Here is a 24,718-nt window from a genome sequence, read left to right on the forward strand (position 1 = left end):
TTATAAAGATAATTAATTATGCTTAACTTGAATTATTTCAGAAATTTTTTCCTGGACTACATCGCTTAAGATAATTATTAATATCATATTGAAAGAATGAGTTGATTTCACCCAGTCATTTTTCAGACATATATGAATTGTTTTGGTAGTGGTTAGAATATTAATGGTTTCCTTTTTGGATGTTTTGTCAATGAATTTCAACTTCTGAATTTGGCATAAGTAGCTCATTGTTTGAAGTTTATTTTCTCTCTTTATCACTTGAATAGTTTGTTGATTAGTAATTAAAATCTTTAATATTTTTCTTGGCCCCAAGTTTGAATCGTAAGTTTGAGTTATTTTTTCCCCAGGATTTTAAACATATTGATTGCCATTTCATTTTAACCTCTATAATGGGTGTTCTAGTCTCTAAATTTTTAATTCCTTGGAGAATCATTGTTGTTTTTACATTAGAAATAATGCTTAACTATGACTCTATTGCATATTTATTCTGGTAACTTCATGGTAGTAAAATTTAAATTATATACTGGATGTAATTAAGGAAATTTATTTTTGTAACAACTCCATTTTAATCAAGAAAAGCAAAAATAATACAAAATAAATTTCATTCTGTTGTTGATTTACTTTTTTGAATTGAAGACTAATATAATGCATGATGGATAAATATACACTGTTTTATTTTTCTTTCTGATTGAAATTTTATAACCAAAATTTCTATTTTTTTCTACAGTTTTTTTGAACATTTCTATAGTTTGAGTGTGTTTCAACTTTCTCCCACAAGAGGGCAGAAAGGACTATTAAACTGATAGTCAAAATGTCATTCGGTGTTTTCAAATTAGCTTCTCTTATATTAACAAAAAGGAGCATAATGGCCAAGTTATTGTTTGATTTACAGATAATTGGCATATTGCAGGGAGGAGACTTAATTTCACCCTTTTAAATTAAACAGGGAGATTTAAAAAGACATAAAATATTCATTAATGTTCGGTGATTATAAAGTAGTGGCATATATTTATTTTGCCTTTATTACTGTTTCGATGGGAAAATACTGCAAATATTTCCGAAATCGAGTTGGCCATACTGACAAGTTGAAATGTTTAAGCAGCGTTAATGCAATCTGCTCACACCTGATATCCTATGCAGAATGATTCAAAATGACTACATCAATTATTAAAAGAAATATTTAAAATTCTGTAAATGTGCCATTGTGCGCCACAGTTGGCTGAAACTGTTCTCCATGGCCTGCTATTTAGATTATCAAATATATTTTAAGCTTCAAGGACTTGTAAACAGTAAACCTTTTTCAAATGTCCCAGAAATATTTTTGTAGAGATAGATATTCTTATATATTTCTTCACAAGAGTTTGGTTTCTTCTTTTTCTCCCCCCACCCCCTTTTAAATTAATTAATTTAAAAATAATATTTTGAAATGCTAGGTGCCAGGACAAAATAAATGCGATTTCTAGTATCAGTGCTTTTTGTGAGACAGGTGCTTGTAGACCCTTTTATTCTGTACAATTTAGAAAAAAGAATATGTATTATAATCTCTGGGCCTAGGATCACACTCTGTAAGCCTAATCCTAAGATTTTTCTTCTTCAACCTCTGGAATATTTGGAGACCAAGGGAATGACTCAGGAGGAATAGATGCTCTTATGCTACAGCCATGCAACCCACAGTGACACTCAAGTATATGCCTTTTTTGTTGTATGATTGAAAGTCAGTTTGCAACACAATAAAAATACAATGTTGATATGATTTTGCAGTATGATTTTATAAATGTTAGAATTTTTGCTATTAATGTGGAAGCTTAATGATTCCATATATCCTAAATTATAAATTAATTTCTGTCATCAGTTTTAGAAGTCTCTTTTCAGTATTGTTTAATAGTTCCAAGAATGAATTCTGACCAATATATGAGGGAAAAGAAGAAAATAACCCCTGATTTTTTTCCAGGGTAGGAATTACTATTTTGTTATAGGTGAAAAATCAGCCCATTTTTTGGTATTTTTAAATTTTGAAAGTCTTGTGTATATAAAAAAAGCTTTTGTAATATTTTTCCCTCAAAGAGAAATTTCCATTAAATAGGGTTGAAAAAGACATGATGATTTCAGCTTTTAACTAGACAAAATACACTTTTTTAAATATTGAATTAGAAAATAGAACTTAGATGCAGTTTGAATTTCAAATAAACTCTTCATTGACCATATGTTCATGCAAGTTAGTGGTGATAAACCGATACTTGTGCAAGTGTTTGTTCATTCTGGCTCTGTGGTCTCTTGCCTCACAATGCATGACTTATGTCCTTTGGGTGCCCTGGATTTTAATTTAAGCTAGTTAGATATTGAGGGGTATTTTAAGCTCTTTACAAATCATTCCACTTACATTATCTTTCTATTTGAAGAAAAGGCAGTAATAGTATAAAAAAGGTCAGACTGGAAAGTTGCAAGTAGTCATGAGAATAAAAATCCTTTCTCATTTTCCATTTCAACAAATAGTTTGTGAAATTATCAGGTAATATGACAATTATTTGTGACAATCTGTCTTTCCACCATTTTGGGTCCTGAAGTAGTTACTTGCCACACTTTAAAACCGTGAATTTCTTTGAAAATTTAAGTGAGTTTACCTTATTTTACTGAATTTTCTTCATTGAGAATTCAGATTTTTAAACAGTTAATCATACAGATTCTAGTAATACTGTCTAATACTATTAAGATCTGTGATTACAAATGCACTTGGGATTGGTTAAATTAAGGGAAAAAAAGATTGATTTGCCTACTGTAAAATCCTAAACCCAGGTGTGGAAAAGGATATGAATCCCTGAAATCAAGCCAACTTTTCTTGGAAACTAATTCTTTGTTGTCCATATTACTATTGCAAAAGCTTCTTTTAGGCAAAATACCCACTTTTATTTGCAGGTGTCATACAAACTTAAGGAATACACACATGACCCAGAATAACAATGATAAGAAACCTAAGCATTCTTGGTATGGAATCATGGAGTATTACTTATCTGTTATGGCGAGAAGCATGATGAATAGCTATTGGAATTATTTAAATCCTCTTCCAAGTTTCGCTTTACTCTAGAATTCTCACTGTTCTTATTAATGTTGATTTAGTTCTTAAGGGGAATGAAAGGGAAAAATTGATGACCTATAAAGATATATCTTGCATAGAATAGTAAAATATTTCACTACTGTTACTAGTGATTGTCAAGTGAGAAGCTAATAGTTTGAATTAGCAACAAGAAGTGAACTAAATACATAAATCAGACCAGTCTTTAAAAATAATCTTGGCTAAATAATTGTGAAATTATGAGGCTAGTTTTGATTCTGCAAATTTGAAACTTTTGTTAGGTTTTTGTGCCTGTTTTTCTACTTGATACTTTCTGAATTTACTTGATTAGCATATTTCAAACCATTCTCTGATGCTGGAGACCATTAACAGTATTAAATATGTAGTTTTGGGGTTTTGTTTTTTGTTTTTTTACTGATTGTAATAATAAGCAATTTTCTGGTATTGGGTTGACTATAACTACTTAACTAACATGACCTTTCTGTAAATGTTTTAAGTATAGTTGTTTTTTGTTTGTTTGTTTGTTTGTTTTCCAGTTTGGGGGGGTGCTGGCACAGAATTGAAGAGTAGAGTAGCTGAGAATATGCGTATGCAAGAGGGTAAATTAAATTGTGTGCTTATTTAATTAAAAGTTTAAGTGGTTTATAAATTTACTTCACGGTAAATGGCATGTATAAACTCAATTACAATGAACCCATTTTAATTAGCATATATCATAGTTTGATTTTTTACAATTTGAAATCACAAATGACATCTTAGCAAGAATGAGATATAATTTCTTAAGCAATTGGGCCATGAAGCCTTTATTCAGCTTTTAGAAAAGGAGATTACAAGTTTCTTTTAAATATGCATGTATATTATTGGTTTCAAGTTGCATTTTATAATCTGTTGAAGTCATACCACTTTAAGTGATCAAATTCCTAATGACTGTCTAATAAATATTGAGGTTACCTGTGATTCTTAATAAATCATCCCCTTAGGAAATAAGTTTAAGTAATATTTACCATGCAATTGGAGCTGACAAGTCTTCTTCTCTCTCCAAAACTATTTTAGAATAATCTCTATGGGAAAATTTTCCCCCCATTTTAGGTCTATTTCTTCACCTACTTTTCAAGAGGATAGAAACAATGAAATTTTATTAAGAATTAAGGGCAATGCTTTAGTCCTTTGTTACTTAAGATATGTGTATCCTAACATCATCTTAGCTTTCATAATCTGTGATTTGTGTGTTGGTAGTTTTGAAATGTCTGAGCTAAGAGAAATTATGTTCAGTTATCAGAAACTAATAAACATAAGACATTTTTATATGCAAGAAAAGGCAGAGAGTAAATAATTGCACTGGTGACCAATACTGTAATAATCCTGTTTTACAATATGCACTTGACAGGTTGTAATAGTGCTAATTGAAGAGACTAATTCACACTTGCTTCATTCTATTCAAAGGCAAAATCAGCAGCTTGTTTTGCTTTTGACCAGATGGTCCTCATGAACACCTACTGTGCACTTTAAGTGCTTTACTAGAATTACAAAGGCTGGGGGCTGCGTTCGACTCCAAATGATTTGAGAAGAGAGAGAGAGAGACAGAGAGAGAGAAGAGGAAAAAAACCCCTCTGTGCTCAATGGATTTGGTGCAAGTAAATTAATTCTAGTGGACCCATTACACACTGAGCCCCCTTTTCAAAGCTCTGAGCCTCCTCGCTTGCTCTGTAGCAATGAGAAAGAGAAAGAGAAAGGCAGATTACTGCAAACAGAAATAAAAAAAAGGGCTATGAAAGGGAGAAAAGAGGCCTTGAAGCCTTTCATATCATTTGAGTTTTTCAAGTGCGTTATTTTTGGGGAGGGTGGATATATGAAAAGCCAATTGGAGTTTTTTTTGTTTTAAAGTGCGCTATTTAAGCACCATGAATATAGGCGCAAGAGCAACAGTTGACTGAGTTTACTGTGGTGAAGCTTTGTGTCCGAGGATGAATCAAATTCATTATATTCAACTCTTTGTGTTTTAACATGAATGTAGGGTTAGTTTCACAAGACTGTGTCTGTTTAGGATAATTATAATTTAATATTTTCCTTTCATAAAGTTATCACTGTAGATGTCTAAAATTTTAATCAAAGCAGATTTTGTACATTGACTTTGAAGCACCCTGACAGTTTAAAATTCAAAGGAAAGCTTTTTTAGTTTTCAAAAGAAAAGAAAGGCTCATTCTAATGGCATTGAAGCAGAGATTATTATAACTAATTAGAAGTCACACATCTGTTAGCTTTTGGTTTGTGACTTACTTATGTATTTTTTGAGTAAAATATATACTTTAAAAATATATTGCTGTTACTGAGTGAACCCAAAAGGATAAAATGCACTTAATAGAGAACCATTTATTTGAGCCAACCATTTTTGCAAATTTCTACCCAGTCCCATAAAAATATATAGTATATTAAAGTCGATTAAATGTGAATGGAATTGTATAATTAATAACCTTAAATTAGAATACACTTCCAGACAAAATATTTTCACATAGTTCTTGTTAGCATAATTCTGATTGTTAACCAAAATTGTAATGACATAACAAGAAAATAGAGCAAACCGAATTTGTGTGAATTTATAGTTATTCTTATCCTTCAAGCTGTTTATGTACAATTGTAATTTGGAATATGGACACTGTAAAATAATGAATTCTTCTAAGCAATGTGGGTTAAGATACAAAGGATCACACCTAGGGCATGTCAGTAATTTTGTATGTTTTTATACTTTTAAGTTTAATTCTTGTGATACATTTTGTTGCAATAGTCTACTTTTGTTTGAGGGTGTGCTTAACACTGTAATTCAAGTTCATTTTATTATAGTTATTAGCAAAGAATATAATAAAATTATGCCAATAAGATATAACTTAAAGATAATTGTTAACAATTCATAGAGAAGACTGTTTCTAAGTTTGGCCCATCTCTTTAAATGAATGTCTAGAAATTTATACTTTAAAAGGCATGAAGCACTAATAAGCACTTATATATCAACGTATGTTAATTACATTCTTAGGAAATAAAATGTAGTAATGTAAGAACAACTACAAAAACATTTTAAGTTTTATTTTTCAAAGACTTTTAATAAAGAGGGTAGCATAACATGCCTTCTGTGATATTTAAAATAAAATTAGATTCATTTGCTATTAATGTCATTACTTTGGGCTTCATTCATTGAAATATAAATTTTGAGGTGGGGAAGAACATAAAGGGAATCCCCAAACCTTCAACCAACAAAACATATAATGAAATTTATAAGCAATGAGGTATTAATGAATTGATATCCTTTGGGAGAAAAGGATTTCTAGAAAAAATATGAATGATTAGGAAAACTTACTGAAAAAAAAATTTTTTTTTTTTGCAGTGGACTGTTTAAACTGAAGGTAAGACTAGTAGATTCTCTTTCTTGTAGGTACCATAAAAAACTACCTTTAAGTCTAGAACTTCAGTTAGCAGACATGGATTGACCATGATGGTGCACTTACTTAGGTAGGGCTGATTCTTTGGTTTCATAGGCATAGTAGTTGGAGCCTTTCTCCTCATGCAGAAGAGTTTATTTCAGTATTAAAATATTAACCCTAGATTCCTGAATGCCAGAGACCATGTGTCCTGTAGGGGAGGGTTGGAAAAGGCTACAATTTTTTTTTATAGACTTGATAGGTATGATGTTACTTAAGCTGAGAAATATTTTAACATTTAAGTATCCTCCAGCCATAAAATAAGAATAATAACCTCATTCTTTTCCTGAACCATCCCCAGCAAAGAGAGGGAAAAAAGAGAGAGAGAGAGAACTAAATGAAAGGATGGGTAAGTGAATGTAGAGTGCTCATAAACATAACCTAGATTGAGTCAAGGTATATTAAGGCCTGCATGTTGAAAATTATTTACATGTTTATCCTTATATATCAAAGATTATTTGGTCATAACCCCTTACAACATCTGTTTATGATCATTTTTCTTTTGTCTAATGTGTTTTGGGTATAACTTAATATTGCCTAGTCAAGGAGTTCTTTTTCAAACATACTTAGTATGGAAAAATAAAACTTAAAAACCCTATAACTCAGTTTAGAGTTATATTGCCTTATTATTACTCTCAATACATTCCTTTTTTAAAAAAATATTTTTAAAAGAAAAGACTTTAAAAGCTTGTAGCAAACATTTTTTATAAATGACAAAATGTATTCCTTGCTTTGTAATCATTGCGTGACCAGACAGTAGAGTACTGGATTGTTTTAAGGTTTTTACAGCTGCAAGGCAAAAGCATCTGTTCATTGCAAAGCCGGCATTGTTTAATTTTGACACTGACTTTTCCATGCGTCTTGTACCAAGCACTGGATTAGATGCCACTAAGATGAAATTTGTTTTAAGTTGCTCCCAAAGTGCAGCTGTCCCCATATACAGCCTTGTAGCTTAACCAAAACAGGCAGACATAGGATCAATCAGAATCTTTGTACAGGGTCACCTTACTAGGCTAGAAAGGCTCAGAGAAGGAATGTTAATGATATTTATTGTGAATAACTGCAAAATTAGTCTCCAAGCTGATTTAGTGTATTTAGGGCAACAGAACCATTATTCAATATTAAGCTTTTAAACGGGAGTATAATGGTCAAATATTAAGGTGTCTATAATATACACAGGCACTGTTCTTCCTGCAATTGATTGCAAGAAAAATGATCAGTTTATTGGTCACTAAAGTATTAATCGACTGAAAATAAAACTCAATCTAAAATGGCTCTGCTAAAATCTTGAGAAGTGGACATTTTTATAGAATGATAATTTTTCTTTAATGTTTCAAGTGAATGAAAAATGAAAGAGCACCTCACTTCCCGGGTTTCCTGGGATTGTGTGAATTTCTACCCAGCTGGTCCAAATTGATTGATACAGGGCCAAATATTTGTCTGCCTACATTTCAAAGTCTATAATTTGCTAATGAATTGTGGTAATAATCTTTCATCATACATGAAAGATTTAGCCAAACAATTTGCTAAGTATGTATTTTGATCATAAAATTTTTGGACTTACACCAAGCTTTACATCTATTTTACAGCTTATGCATGGGGGTGGAGGGAGAGCAGGGGGAAAAATAATACTGAACATGAACACTTGATGGAAAGGGATGAAGGAAATGAAGGAAGAAGGTACTTTGGAAAAGAGTAATGCTGGGAAAGTCCTATGAGTGACAGTGGAAAACAAATTAGATTTGCACTTGGAGTACAAAATAGAATTTTTTTAAATGCCAGCAGTTTTAGCCTGGGTTGTCCAGAGGTATGGTATCCAGGTAGATCAAGTCAAGGAAGGAATATTTTTCTGTTTGGCTACAGCTTTTCTACATACTGATTATAGAATAATTTCCTAGAAACTTTATGCCAGGAAAGTCAAATGCCCACAAATTGAAAGTAATTGAAGGCATAAGAATAAAAGCCGGATGTTTGTTGGGGTTGATGTAGAGACTTAAAAAAAAGAAAACAAAACAGTGAAGAAATAAATTTGATTTGACCAGTTCTAGAAGATGAGAGAGGAACCTTCTAGTTAAGCTACTGAAATGACTGTGGTTATCCAAGAAAATATTTTCTCCCTTTAAAACAAAGACTGTACAAAGGACAGTGGGGCTTATATTTGTGTGTGTGTGTGTGTGTGGGAGGTTGATATTTAGGATTAAATAACCTCCATTTGGGAAAGTGTAAATCTTAAGTATGTATTTTTGAAGTGCAACATAAGATAGATTCCAGAGAAAGCCCAGGATTAGCCAGTGGAGTGAGAGGACAAGAAAATGTTCTAAATAAGATTCTGTCCTGCATCAGTAGTTTTTGTTTCAATGTTAGAGATCATGTTAGAGAGTACCATGACTTCTTATTTGATATACTCTGAGTTTTTTTTCAAGTTGTCCGTGAGGAGAATATTTAATAATATTGATAAAGTTTGCTTTGCTTTGCACATAGGTAGTTAAAAAAGGAAAAGCAGGTAGCTAGAAAGAGAGAAACCATATTATAAAAGAGACTGAACCTTCTGTTTTATAGATTTTAAAGATACACAGCTTTAGGATTTTTACATACCCGCTAGACCTTTTATGTCACATTTCCAGAGCATTAATTTCTATCCACTTATGTAATTCTCTTTTCTCTGATAGAGCTAAATAAGCCTGTTCTAAATATTAGTCCAGTGGATGTCTGTCCAAGATGGCACCATTGGAAACTCCTAACAACATAATAAGAAAGTTAAAGATTTATATTCCAAACTACAGCTTTATTTCAGATAAATTGAAATCTTGTCTTATAGTTGACTTTCTCATCCTCCTTCCATTTTTTGATTTTTTTCTGTTTCATCGATTTAATACTTGTCATAATTCTTTTGCAAGTATATTGTTATCACATTTATGATAGTGCAGTTAATATAGAAGAGATCCTATAATCATTATGAAAGAAAAATTATCAAAATAATATTAAATAAAAACAGTAATGAATGAGATAGTGCATTTCTGATTCTTGTTAACAACTTTATAAAAATTGCATTTCAGGAACATTAAAGTTATAGATTGTATATTGTTAAATTCAAATTATGCTGTTGCCATTTTTTTCTAGTGCTTTTCATATCCTTTTATCAAAAGCACTTTACATTTATTTACATGCCTGCATTTGCCTAAAAAAAAGTATTTCCCACTAAGAGGTATGTTTGTAATGCCTAATAATAATTATTACTATAATAAAATATCAGTTAAACATCAGTTCATTTCTGTTGAATTGGGAGTTATTTCTCTTATGCTTCACGTTGCAAACAAGGGAATTTTAATTAAGGTGTTTTTATTTTTTTATTTTATTTATTTATTTATTTTTTAATTAAGGTGTTTTTAAAGCTGCTATTTTGTTGGGTAAAAATCTTTGTTGCTGATAACAGATATGCACATGGATCACTTTGCTTGGAATTTGAAATTTCAGAAATATATAAAATGTCTTATAAGCCCTAATTTCTGTTGGTAATTGTAATTTCAAATACTGTAACCATAATGTTTATATATAATGAATGGAGCAATATGTAGAGCATGACTCTAAAAGTGATTGATATATTAACATGCTTACATGTCATAAATTTAAATGAATATCCATGCCTTCAAATTAGTCATCTTTGTTATTGATATGTATATCCTCCGTTGCTCAGAAGTTATTCTAGATTTCCAGGAACTAGCTTTAGAGACAATGATGGTTTTTAATATATTCTTTTTGAATGACCTCACGTATGGGCAGTCTTCGTCCTATGAAGGAGACAAATTGATTTGTTGGACCTGCCAAAAGTAATTGGAAGTCAGATATTGGGGCAAGTGGGTATTCAATCTGGGTAGTTAAATTTTTGGTTATTTTCTCTTTCCTGAACTTCTCCTCTCCCTGTGAATACATATCTGACTTAGCATTTGCCACACTCATTTGCAGTTATCAGTTTACTTATTTTTTTCCCTTGTTAGACTAAGAGCACCTTAAGAACAGGAAAAGTATCAGATTCATCTCTTTATTTCTGGACCTACCACTTAATTAATCAATTAAGCTTAATGAATGCCTGAATTAAAAAAGAATCTATAACTCATTGAGATTATTTGTACATGAAGGCATTTGCAAAAGTGAAGTTATTCAAGTATTTCTGAATATTTCAAGCATTTCAAGTATTAACATTGACATAAATAGATACTTTTTTGAAGAGGTTATGAGAGGATCTCTCTGATTTGGCTATATAAATTCTCACTTGTTAAAAATGAGATGGATTGCACAAAAAGTACAAAATAAAATTCCAACTTTATTATTATTTTTTAAGATTTCAAAATTTGTTCATGAGGGACACAGGCAGAAGGAAAAGCAGGCTTCCCACAGGGAGCCTGGTCTGAGACTCAATCCCAGCACCCAAGGATTGCGACTTGAGCAGAAGGCAGATGCTCAACCACTGAGCTACCCAGGCACCACAAATTCCAACTTTAAAATAGATTTATGTCATCCTTAAGTTGTTATATCTGCCAAGTTATTTCCTGGTGTTTTCTTTGTAAGTGAAGTTATAACTGGTTTTTAAAAATTGTTTTCTGAATCTATGAGTTGCAATCACAGATTTTAATGAAACTATTTCTCAGGTGACAATTAGTTAGCATGTGATAGTGGAAAGATCATTATACTATGGTGTAGGGAATCTGAGTTCTAATCTTCTACTGTTAACATGCTGCAAGATCATCTGGCCCTGAGTGGCTTGGTATTTCTTTTGAATTTGTTTGACTTTTTTATGATGCATAACTGCAGAGACTCAAACTTTTTGCTGGTGAAAATGTAAAATGTCTTGGTACTTTAAAGTATGTGTAAAATCCCTACGTCCCATTGAACCTGCTGTATACTTCTATTGCAGCATGTCTATCCTTTTGTTTTGTGTTTATTTTCCTTCTTGTGGTAGGCTTCTTGAGGGTAGGATCTCAGTCATTTAATCTTCATATTTATAGCACTAAATGTAGTACCTAGCATTGTATAAATGTTGAATGAGCAAATATTTACATGAGTCACCATCTAGTAGTTGAAAAGAAATTGGGAAACCTGGATTCTAATATCTGATATTTTGCTTTCTTAGCTATATGAGTTTGGGCAATTCATTTAACTACTCTGGATCTGGGTCATTTATGACAAATCGGAAATGGTTTCAGGGGTGTTTCCTGCTTCTAAAATTTGATCGTTACATGTGAATTTAGAAATTTCATATGTTCAGTTGAACCTTGTATGTGAAGTGGAGATGGGGGAGAGACAAAACTGGTCAATAGGTGGTCACAGTGTATAGATATGTGTATATATGTGTATGTATCAGTCACTCTGGAATGTAGATATCCCTTTAATAGTTAAGGTGTTATTCAAGATGTTCAAGGTTGAAATAGAGGCCTCTCTTGTCAGGGTGTTTGAATGTTTAGAATTGAAATTTTTTTTCGAATAATAAAGAATTATATTTTTATCTTAAAGTAGACTTTAACCTTGAATACATATGATGTAAGAAGACTTTAAAGGTGAATTGCATAAACTAGCAAGCCTTTCTAATACATAAGATTTTTAAATGTTGAGTTACATAAAAGTAAATGATATTAGTGCCATTAGTTTTACCTGTGGTAAGTGAATTAAAATTCTATGAGAATATCAAGACTATAAAGGTACCACCACCATAAGGATACACCTGTAGATCCGTAGAACCGAATTGGAAGTCCAGAAATAAATCCTTTACACTCAAGGTCAATTAATTTTCAGCGAGGTTGCCATGACAGTTAAATATGGAAAGAATAGTGTTTTCAGCATAAGGTGATGAGACAACTGGATATCTACATGAAAAAGAAAATTGTACTACTCTTTCACATCATATGTAAAAATTAATCCGTTGGTTCAAAGACCTAAATATAAAAGCTAAAACTATAAAACTTGTAGAAGAAAACATAGGAATAAGTCCTTGTGACCTTGGGTTAGGTGATGGTTTCCTTAGATATGGTATCAAAAAGACAAGCAACAAAATTGGACTTCATAAAAATGAGAAAACCTTTATGCCTCAAAGGATATCATCAGTGAAGTGAAGAAAATACAGAATGGAGGAATATATTTCTATATCACTTATTGGTAAGAAACTTGTATATGGGATATATAAAAAATTCTTAAAACGCAACAATGAAAAAACAAATAACCTGATTTAAAAATGGGTAAAGGATTTGAATGGATATTTCTCAAGAGAAGATACAGTATGCACATGAAAAGTTGCTCAACGTCTTTCGTCATTAGGGAATTGCAAACCAAAACCAGAATGAGATAGCATTTCATATCACTAGGATGGCTAGCATAAAAAAAGATGACAATAACAAATGTTGATAAGATGTTGAAAAATTAGAACCCTCAGATATTGCTGGCGGGAATGCAAAATGATGCAGTAGCTTTGGAAGACAGTTTGGCAGTTCCTGCAAAAGCTAAAAAAGTTGTTACCATATGACCTAGTAATTCTGCTTGTAGGCATGTACCAAAAGAATTGAAAACATGTTCACACAAAAGTGTGTATGTGAGTATTCACTGAAGCATTATTCTTATTAGTTAAAATATAAAAACAGTCCAAACATCCACCAACATATCTGATGTATGAATAAACAAAATATGGTATATCCATAAATGGAATATTATTCAGTCATAAAAAAGGAATGCAGTACTGATATATGCTACAACATAGATGAATCTCAAAATTATGCTAAGTGAAAGAAGCCATACACAGAAAGCCACACATTAAATGATTCCATTTATATGAAATGCCTAGAATAGGCAAATGTATAGAGACAAAAGATAGATTAGTAGTGAAACTACTCTCTACTGTAATGGTAGATACATGTCATTCAGACTCACAGAATTTATAATAGCAAGAGTGAATCTTAATATAAATTATAGACTTTGGGTGATCATGCGTCAGTCAATGTAGGTTAATCCATTGTAATAAATAGACTACTTTGGTGGGGATGTTGCTAATAGAGAAGGCATGCATTTGTGGGGGCAAGGAATATATGAGAAATCTCTGTACCTTCTGCTCAAATTTATTGTGAATCTAAAGCTATGCTAAAAAAAGTTAAGTCTATTTTAAAAAATTAAGAAGTAGGTAAGTGTTTGCCAGGAACACATGGTGGAAGAAAGGGGAACCACTGGTATGGCTGCTAATGAGTACACGGTTTTATTTGTTGTTTTGCTTTGTTTTGTTTTTTACATAACCTACCAGTTATGCAACACAATGCATTTAAAATATTAAATATCTTTAATAATTGTTTATTTACATGTATTATAAGCATAAAATTTTACATAATGAGAAATATAATGTGATTTAAACATAGATCTTCATGTGTATTCCGAGTGTTTAATAAATTAAGAAAGTCAATTTAAATCTTCTTATTTATATGTATACAAGTTTGTTTTTGTACACATTATCTCTAATGATAACATGAGATAACATGATAACATTATCTTTCATGAAAATATGAAATGTTTTCATCTTCCCACAGTGTGACTCCATACTCTTTAGACGGTAACTCCCAATCTTCTCTCTACCCCAGCTGCTATTTTACTTTCTGTCTCTATGAATTTGACTACTCTAGGTACCTCACATAAATGGGTTAGTATTTGACCTTTTGTGATGGGCTTATTTCACTTAGCATAATGCCCTCATGTCATAACATTTTTTGGAATTTACTTTTTAAGGCTAAATAATATTGTATATACCACATTTTATTTATCCATTCATCTGTTGATGGGACATTCAGGTTGCTTACACTTTTTGGCTATTGTGAATAATGATGCTGTGAACATGGGTGTACAAATACCTAATCAAGCCCCTGCTTTTAATTTGTTTAGGTATTCTTATAACATCTGCTAGTGTCAGTCCTGTTGCATATGGCTGTGTAGGTTGAAAATGGCACCTCCTGAAGCTGTGGGATACAATGGTCTTTTTTTTTAATTTTTTCTTTATTTATGATAGGCACACAGTGAGAGAGAGAGGCAGAGACACAGGCAGAGGGAGAAGCAGGCTCCATGCACCGGGAGCCTGACATGGGATTCGATCCCGGGTCTCCAGGATTGCGCCCTGGGCCAAAGGCAGGCGCTAAACCGCTGCGCCACCCAGGGATCCAACAATGGTCTTGATGAGGATGTGACTGTAGGACTTGATGAGTGTAGTCACTCTTCCTGCTATATAAATAGAGATACGGGGCACCTGGTTGGCTCAGTCAGTAGTGCATGTGACTCTTGATCTTGGAGTTGTGGGTTCAAGCCCTGTGTTGGGTATAGAGATTACTTAAAAAAAATAAAAATGTTTGAAAAATATATAAATAAATATAGGTACTAATGCAGATTATAAGAGTCCCCAATAAAGTCATTGTTTTTTTCGCCATTGTATGATTTATTTATTTCATTTCCTAAATCTGTAATCCATTCACATGGCCTCTTCAGAGAAGTAAGCCTACCTTACCCTCCTTCGTCTCACTATATAGACTCTTTCCTCATCTGGAAGATTAGCAGTGGTAATATTACTTGCCTAACAGGTATTATTTAATTATGCAAATGAAAATGAGACAGTAAAGGTGAATATAACTTTAATAACTAAAATACTCTTTACCTCTGACTTTACTAAGTGATATTATTTGTCTCTGAACATGTATCACTATATTTTAAAAGGTTTAACTCTTCCTCTGTTTGATCACTTCTCTTTATACTGTTCTCCCTATAAATTTCAGGAAGAAAGGCCATACTCAGCTGACATATCCTTCAGGAAATCTTCTACAGTTCTTTGTCCTGTTAAAAATGTAACATTTCCTTACTACTTCATTTTGCCCTTATATGCCACTTAGTGATACTGTGCCTCATCTGCTCATTTATATACTTGTCCTAGTTCATTGTTCAGCTCTTTGAGGAGAGAGAGGCTATGTCCTACTGATCTTTATGTTCTCTACAGAACTGAACAGAATACTTTAAACAGTAAAGGGGAAAAAGAATGTAGGAGAAAAAGCATGTGTTGAAATTGAATTCTATTCAGCTGTTCTAACCATAGTGCTTAACATGCATCTGTTATAGCACTTATTGGATTTAACTGCAAAATTTTGTTTGAAGTCATTAGTTGTATAGTGCTGGAGCTAACTACTGTCAGTGCAAGAAAGCTGATTGCTAGATACTCAGGAATTTTGTGAACCTGATAAATTGTTGATAGTTTGAAATTGGCCTCAATTGGAGTATTTACACCATGTAAATTGGCAAACTCTCCAAATCATGGCTTTTTGTTTTAGGAGAACCAATTTACCAGCCATTACTCATTGTGTTTCTCTAACCCACAGTAGATTGTGAATTCCTTCAGTCATTTCTGCCTCAATGCCTGTCCTATGATAGGAATACACTTTGCAGAATTAATGAATAAATAAGTGATTGAATATATCGGCTGCCTTATTCCTCTACTGTCTGACTCCTGCTGGGAGAGACTGAATTTCAGAATCTAGTGTATTTTTTGAGACCAAGATCAGAAATGGCCCATTGTCATGGTCTGCAATTTTCTTTCTGCTTTAGAGTTTGAACCCAAAAAAGTGTCTATTGGAAATCAAGGCTATTAAACACAGATGTTTCAATAGCACAGTAAGGATGGCATTTCTGTCCATTATCACCTTGTTAAGCTACTCCTGCTATGATTTTGCTGCCTACTAAGTTTTTGGCATCCATTGCTTAACTGACTGACTCACCTTTCAGTTTCCAAGTTGGAAGCCAGTAGTGTGAACTATCTCAAATTAGCTGAAAGATTTCCTTTCACATTATAAGAGGTAACTAACTGATTAATTCTCTCTAGTCATAGATGATATAAATGCCTACAAACGAAAATATGTCTTGGAACTTCAAATATTACTAAAAATTACTGTATTAAAACAACTTGAAATATTTTTTCTAATAATATTACTGTCAGTTTTATAAAAAATGACATATCAAATGAAATTTAAAAATAATGTTAAAAATTATTTGAATATTTTATTTTTTCTAAAATATCCCCTATAATCATGTAAGTTTTTTTAAAAAATGATGTGCTTTCTGGCCATTCCATGTGCCATCTATTGCCATCTAAACTCAAAACCATTTTTAATTTCCTTTAAATTTTGAAGAAAATAAACAGTTTTTATATTCTATACATCATAGTTATGGTGTTACATACAGTACTTTAGATTCCTTTCAAAAGGCTGAGATGGGAGCACCTGGCTGGCTCAGCAGTAGAACATGCAACTCTTGATCTTGGGGTCATGAGTTTGGGCCCCATGTTGGACATAGAGCTTACTTAAAAAAAAAGGCTGAGATGTACCAGTATGTATTGAATAGGTAACAGGTTCCTTCTTGTACCCAAAGAGGTAAGTAGGCTAATCACCCACATTTTTTTATTTCTGAAGTTCTGCTCTCACTTTACACAATAGGTTAAATATTTTGATGGTAAAATCAAGACACAGAAAATGACATTACACAACATGCATATTTGTTGATTTTATTGAAAGTGCGAAAAATTTCAAACAGTTCTAATTAGGTGCAAGTGCACTCTATCTCTAGAGGTACATCTTTCAGTATCAGCTACTCAGTTGCACGTTGAAATTTTTTGCTGTATGAAAATTGTGCATTGCAGATACTGAAGATACTTGGTTCAAAATGTCACAGGGGTGACATTTTAATAAAACCTTGCTTATTCTATGGAAAAGTTAAGAGATAGAAGCTATTCTAAAAAATGGGAGATTCCTGTTTGGGTTAAAAATTTATAGTGTGCTAGTATTTGTTGTCAAGTGTGTATGTGTTCCAGAATATTGTCGGATCATTTCCAGATTAATAAGCATTTGAAATTTGTAATAAATCAAAACATGAAAAAAATTAACTACTTTTTATTTTCCCAAGTTAAGGTCATCACAAATTTTGGTAGAAATGAAGCACACAACTAACTTTTTATTTTATAAAAATAATTAGAATTCTGAATACAGCATCAGTGATCGATATTACATGATCATAAAGTTTATAGAAGGAACTCTTCAAGTTACCATATAGAATAACTTCCAGTAGACTGCATATAATTGGTTCATATAAATTCTGTGCTTAAGCGTTCTAAATATAAGAATGGGAAAATCAGAAGTACTTTAAGTTGATATGAGCATCTTGTGGAGGGATAGAAATTCTCTCAAAATTCCAAATATGTGTGAGAGATTTTTGTTTTGGAGAATACTGCATTGAGTAGTTGTTTTTCCTAGATGATTTCATGGGTACTTTTGGTTCTAAAGTACTTAAAATCTGTGATGGATTTTCAAAGTGTTTCCTTAATGACATGATAGAGCATTATGACTTGTTTGAAGGTATCCTTTCTATAATACAAATTTTATCTGAAGGATAAAAAGAAACAAACTTTAAAAAATTATAATTAATATTTAGTGATAAAACTGTCAGTAACACTTGAATGCTAGTTTTACAAAACATTAATTAGCTGTTCCTGTTATCAGTTCATTATATACACTATCAGAGCTTAATATTTCTTCAACTTGGAAACCATTATTTTAATCTTTTAAGATCTCCTAAGTTTGTATCTGTAATTAATTAAATATGAAACAAAAATTATTTCTTTTAGTGAGCACCTACTATGTATACTAGATACATCATAGTAAAAGTGGTTTTCCTTTTCAGCTAGATTTTATCTCAAGGCAAAATATTACTTATTGTAAAGCAAAGGTGTAAGTTTTAGGCTCCAGGATTTACTCATGTTTAGGTAATTTACCAGAAATAGTATATATTGTCAGTCTGTATGATGTTGTTATTAAATGTATTAACTGTCAACATGTGTCATTAAGACTCTACTTAAATGCTTGTACAGAAACTATTTTATTTTTTAGTATTTGCATTTAGAATATCTGTGACATACAAATCTATGTGGAAATGTATAACAATTACCAATATTTTAATTTAGTTTACCTACTATGTGCTTTACATTTTAACTGCACAGTGTTGTGCTTTTATTAATTGGTTAAAGTGTGCTTTAGGTAATACTAAATTGAAATATAACTGATAGAAATAAGATAGAATTTGCTGAGAATTACACTTTGCCTCCTTTACTTAAGTGCATAAGGCTCTTGCCTACCTCTTACTTACTCTTCAATCTGGAACATCTTTTGTATGAATGGCTCCCATTGTTTGGGTCTCATCGTCAGTGTCATCCTAGAAAGACTTTCTCTGCCACCATTTTCCAGTCTAACTAGGTCTCCACTACTTTGTTGGTTTCCGTCATTAAACTCAGTTTATTTCCTTCATAGGACTGGTCACAAATTGTAATTATGTTTTTGCTTACTTGTCTTTCCCATTAGAATATATGCTTCATGGGAGTAAAACCATGCCTATTTTATTCCCTGGCGTAACCCAAGCACCTAGTTCAAAAACTACAACAAAATTTTGCTGCCTTTAAGAAAATCTCACTCAAACTCACTCTCTTTATCTTTGTGAGGAGACACTTTATGCTAGATCTACCACTTACTAAATCTGATCTTGCGAGGCTATTTAGCCTCTCCATGCCTCATTTTCTTCATCTCTGCAAAGAGGACATATCTCAGTGGTTTGCTATAAAAAATTAACTTTCTTAGTACATTTAGAGCTCTTAACACAATGTTTAATACTTACTCAGCACTGAATACAGATTTTTAATATTTTAAGATGTATTAAGGTTTGGATTGAATAAAAATTGTTTATCATTGTGTCCATTGCTCTTTTTTTGTTGTAAGCTTCGGGAGGAGAGTAGTAGGTATGTCTTACTTACTTGTCTGTACTATATCATACAGTGTTCTGAGGCAAGTTAAAGTCTAATTCAACATCATTAGGTACTTAATTCCATATCCTAAATATCTACAGAGTAATAAAATTATTCTTTTAAAAAAATGTTTAAAAATTATTCTTTTCATGTCTGAGTGTTGCTATGAACTAAAAACAGCCAACTTCACCCTTGTTCCTCGTAATTACCAGAATCTTCAACCACTCAGAACTGCCCTGCATTCTTAGACACACACTTCTGCAACTTCTTGCACCTTTCCTTATTCATGCTCTCTTCTCCTCTGACTGCTTTTACATTCCATGTCCATATCTAGGAAGTTTTTAAAGTCCATGCTCAAAGATGTCACCTCTGTAAAGCTTTCTTTTATCTTCCATGAAGATAAAATGGCTTTTTCCTCTTAGTTCTTTGTTTATAACTTTTTGGATACCTAATAATGTAATATCTTACATTTGAATCATTTGTATAAAGCTATCCCTATGTAAAAGAAATATGGACCTCTACGTCCAACAGATATTCATAGCACTCTTACCATTTGATAAGCACTATGCTAATAGCTTACAGCACAAGGATAATTTGCATGTAGACTTTTTTTTTTTTTGCATGTGGACTTCTGAGATAAACCCATGTTTATTACAGATGACTTAGTAAGTCCTGTAACAGAAGTCTATTAAAGATTGTAGGGACTGGATTGGCTTTACCTATATGTTAAAAAAAAGGCCTTCTCAGGAGGTAATATTTGAGGTGGACGTTTAAAAATGGGTAAGAATTTTCCAAGTGGACAAGAGAAAAAGCACAGAAGCATGAAAGTAACTGTGTTTTAGGGAAATACCGTTTTTCTGTTTCTGATATACCTAGAAAAAAGTTTCTTTTACTTTCAAGTCTTGTCAGGGTCTTCCCAGCATAGTACTTGACATATAGTAAGTTTTTAATGCTTGAATAATGAATAAACACAAGTGATATATCTAGCACAAATCAGTATAAAGTGCTATCTTTTGCTTCCATCTTCTTTTAACTATCTTTATTTTCAGTCCATATCTTCCCAAGTGCTGATACGGTGGCTACTACATAAAGTAGTTTATGTAGTAAGCTACTGAGTTTATGCTGCTAATTTAGTAGTTTTCATGAAATTTGCCTCTCTTATAGTTATAGTAGAATTCCTGATACTGATTTAACTGGCCCAGCTTGGGTCACATAATTCATCTTTAAACAAATAACTTGGTGGATGAGAGGATTATTAGTTCTTAATTTGGAGAAGTGGGGACCAAGTCATCTTAAGTGCAGTGGGATGCTTTTAGAGGTTTTAAGTAGAAAAATTACATGATCTAGTTAAGTTTTTTTTTAAATACTGTTTTTGCTACTGTGTGTCAAATGGATTGCAGAAGGCAAAAGTGAAAGCACCTAGACTTTTGAGGTAGTTATTGTACTCCTCCGGGTGAGAGACAATGATAGTCTAAAAGTTTTGGTTATGAATTAAAAGGAATGAATAGTGAGATTAAGGGGAAAATGAAAGATGATGCCTAAATTTTTGACCTGACTGAATGGTAGTGCCATTTATTAAAAGAGGGAGGACTGGGCATGATAATAGTTTAGTTTTGGAAATGTTACATTTTTATTGTTTAAGTATCTGCATAGAGGAGCAAGTATATAAATTGGGCAAATTCTCAGGTGTCATCTTTCTCTGTAAAGTGGAAATAATGCCTCTAATAGGGATACTATAAATTATATGACATTTAACAATTGAATGAAGAAATGAAGTTGAAATTCAAAATGAATGAATTCAAATGAATGAATTCAAAATTCAAAATGTGTGAAGTTGAAATTCAAAATGACCACCTTTTTAAAAAAAGGACCTAGCTTCCTTTTCCTCAGTAATTTGATTGCCACATTTAGCAGTTACAAAACAATGTACTTTGTGTTAATGATCATATTTGGTAGATAAAACAATCTGGTATAGGAAAATATATTTTTTAAAAAGCAACTAGTTTTACTTTATCAGAGTGTCCAGTTCTTGCCTTCTTCCTTGTGTTTTTACTCATAAAAATGGTGTTTTGTGAAATGTGTAAGATAGAGGAAAAAAGGATTCCCTAAAGTACTGTAGTCAAACACTAATGAACCTGCCCTCAGATATATGCTTGGCATTACTTGACCCTAGAGTTAAAGAAAAAATGACATTGTGGTTTCAATAGTGTACTGTTGCCTGGTTACTCAGTCCCTATACACTTGCCTATGAGGCTAATGCTGTTTGTACTTATGAGAGATTGGGGAAATTCCTGATGCAGTTTTGTTTTTTTTTTTTAATTTTTTTTTTTAACTGATGCAGTTTTTAGATTGTGGGGTATCTTAAGGGTGGCACAGGTGGGTTTAAACCTGCCTGGAGCAGGGGAAAGCCCTGACATCAAGTGTTAATTTTGAATGTGTAGTGGCTATATCAGCTAGTTTTAAATTATCCCCCAAACACAAATATTTTCCTTTTGTAGTTTACATATCTGGCCTAGATATGTTTCACAATTCATACTTTTCTAAACTTAGTAATATGAAATAAAATGAAATAATTATGTATACTCAAGTTGACATTGAAAAGTGTAACAACAGTTTTGTCATCATAGTAGTAGTTACTATTTCTTAATTACTCAGAAAGTATATAAATAATATTTCCATTGTAAATGTCTCAGGATCTCAGAAGCCTTAAAAAAATAAAAACATGACAGCCCCTTTTTGTGAGTTGTATGGTTTTCTCTTAGATAGCTACCAGAGATGGAATGGCTAGGTTGAAAAGTACATTCATTTTATTTTGATAGATATGGCCAAATTCACCTGCTCAGAAAAGCTTTACCTTCTTCACCCACCAGCTAGCTGTGTGAGCATGTATATTACACCAGTGCTGGATTATATTAGTATTTTTAGTTGTTTCCCATTTGAAAGGTGTGAATGATATTTTTTCAATTTGCATTTTCTTAATTACTAGTGAAATTAGGCATTTTTCTGCATGTATTGATTTACCTTGATAGTATTACATTTCCAAACCAAGTGACTTTGGTATTTATTGAATTACAAAGTGATTAGTTAATGTGCATATAGTAATGGTTGAACTATAACCATGCTGAAACACTTGATTCACAGTTTTACTATAAACAAAGTATATATTGTAGTGTATAATTTATTGCTTTTTCATGTGTATCACAGAATGGAATATAGAGAGGCACTTATTATTATGTGATCCTGATTAAGTTACATATCCTCTCTGTGTCTCAGATGCCTCATCTACAGATGAATGGGTAACAAAAATATGATTTATATACATAGTAGAATACTATTCAGCCTTAAAAAAAGGAAATCTTGCCATTTGCAACAACATGGATGAAGTTAGAAGACATTATGCTAAGTGAAATAGGCACAGAAGGACAAATACTACATGATACCACTTATATGAGGAATCTAAAATGTCAAATTTGGGGCATCCTGGGTGGCTCGGTGGTTTAGGGCCGCCTTCAGCCCGGGGCCTGATCCTGGAGACCCAGGATCAAGTCCCACATCAGGCTCCCTGCATGGAGCTTGCTTCTCCCTCTGCCTGTGTCTCTGTCTCTGTCTCTGTCTCTCTCTCTCTGTGTCTCTCATGAATAAATAAATAAAATCTTTTTTTTTTTATAAAATCTTAAAAAAATAGTCAAATTCATAGAAGCAGGAAGTAGGATGGTGTTGCAAGATGTTAGGGAGAAGGAGGAAATGAGAAAGTATTTGTGAAAGGGTACAGAGTTTCAGTTAGATGAGTAAATCATAGAGATATATTGCAAAGTATAGTGGCTGTAGTAATAGTACTAAATTGTATACTTAAAACTTTGCTGAAAAGATAGACATTAAGTGTTCTTATCACCAAATAATAATAGTAATAATGAGAATAAATAGGTTAGAAGAAAACTTCTGGAGGTAAGGGATAGGTTTATGGCTTAGATTGTGATGTTTTCATGGGTGTGTACTTGTCTCCAGTTTATCAAGTTGTTTAAATATATACAACTTTTTTTATTTTAGTCATACCTCAATACATTTTTAAAGATTTTTATTTATTTACTTTTTAGAGGGCAGGGAGTGGTGGGGGGGGGGTGGCATGGAAGAGGGAGAGGGAGAAAGAATCTGATTCTTCAGATTCTTTGACCACAAGATCATGGGCTGAACTGAAACCAAGAGTTGGACACATAACCAACTGAGTCACCCAGGTGTCCCTAAAGTGTTTTTTTTTAAAAAAAGAAAATTTATGAAAATAGTTAATATCTGTAAAAGTGCTTAGGATAGTGCTCGGCCATAGTAAGTGCTATTTGAATGTCTGCTAAATTAATCAGATCCATAAATTTATTGCATATTGAGTAAATACAGTTCTTTAACCCTCTGGGATCTCAGCATTTTTAATAAAACTTCACAATACAAAGATGTACTACAGCTCAAGTGTTGATGTCTAAAGCTTACATCTTGAATATGTGCTGTATAAGTATTTGCCAGGATGATTATTAAATTGGAAAGAATATCTAAAATTTTTTCTATTTTCTGAAATGAATTGGGTGCAAAAGTATTAGTTTTATTTTTCAGATATTTTATATGACTGATCTTCAGAAACTAAGACTTTTATTTGGAGCAATGTGTAGTGTGATATGGTAGGGAAAAACCCGCAGGTTTTTGAAGTTGCAAAAAACAGGGTTCAAATCCAGCTCAAGCACATATTAAGCCCTTTCTGTACCCACAGGATTGATGTGAGCTTGAACTGTCGTAACATATGCAAAATGTGTAGATCAAAGTGCCCTGGCACTCAATAAATGGTAGCTGTAGCTGTTTATGTCTTCTCTCTGTGCTCTGAATACTTTATTGATATCTTTATCATAATAATTATCACACTGTACCATGAATATTTGTTTCTAGGGATAAATATCACAGGGCAGTCACTTCCCTGAAGGCAAGAATATTGTGTCTTTATCTATCTTTGTATCTCTCCTGCAGAGGTTGCAAACTGGCCAACTGCAAGACTTTTTTGTTTGGTCCGAGAGTTTTAAATTTGAACTGGTTGCCATTTAAAAGTTAGGAGACTTAATATTTAAAAAACAAACAAAACAGGATTCCTGGCTTCTGACTTCTCTCAAAGAATGAGACAATTCTGGCAACATTGAACCTCAGATTTTCTGTAACAATCAGCTGTTCTGGAGTAGCAGCTGCCTCATCGGATGAGGCATGCTCTCCAGTTTGCCATAGTCCTCAAGACCCCAGTATTGCTCCCTCAAAACTAAAGGTAAATGCCATTTGCCCATTACATTTGACACATTTTGTGAACTATCTGGC

At 32.5% G+C, this 24,718-nt stretch overlaps 1 protein-coding gene across 3 annotated transcripts in view; it reads left to right on the forward strand.

Annotated features, from left to right (window-relative positions):
• The window catches only part of FAF1 (Fas associated factor 1), a 459,658-nt gene that overhangs the window by 227,085 nt on the left and 207,855 nt on the right, over positions 1-24,718 (forward strand). The window lies entirely within an intron of this gene.

Source organism: Canis aureus, chromosome 13 (genome assembly GCF_053574225.1).
Source record: "Canis aureus isolate CA01 chromosome 13, VMU_Caureus_v.1.0, whole genome shotgun sequence".
Lineage (NCBI taxonomy): Eukaryota > Metazoa > Chordata > Mammalia > Carnivora > Canidae > Canis > Canis aureus.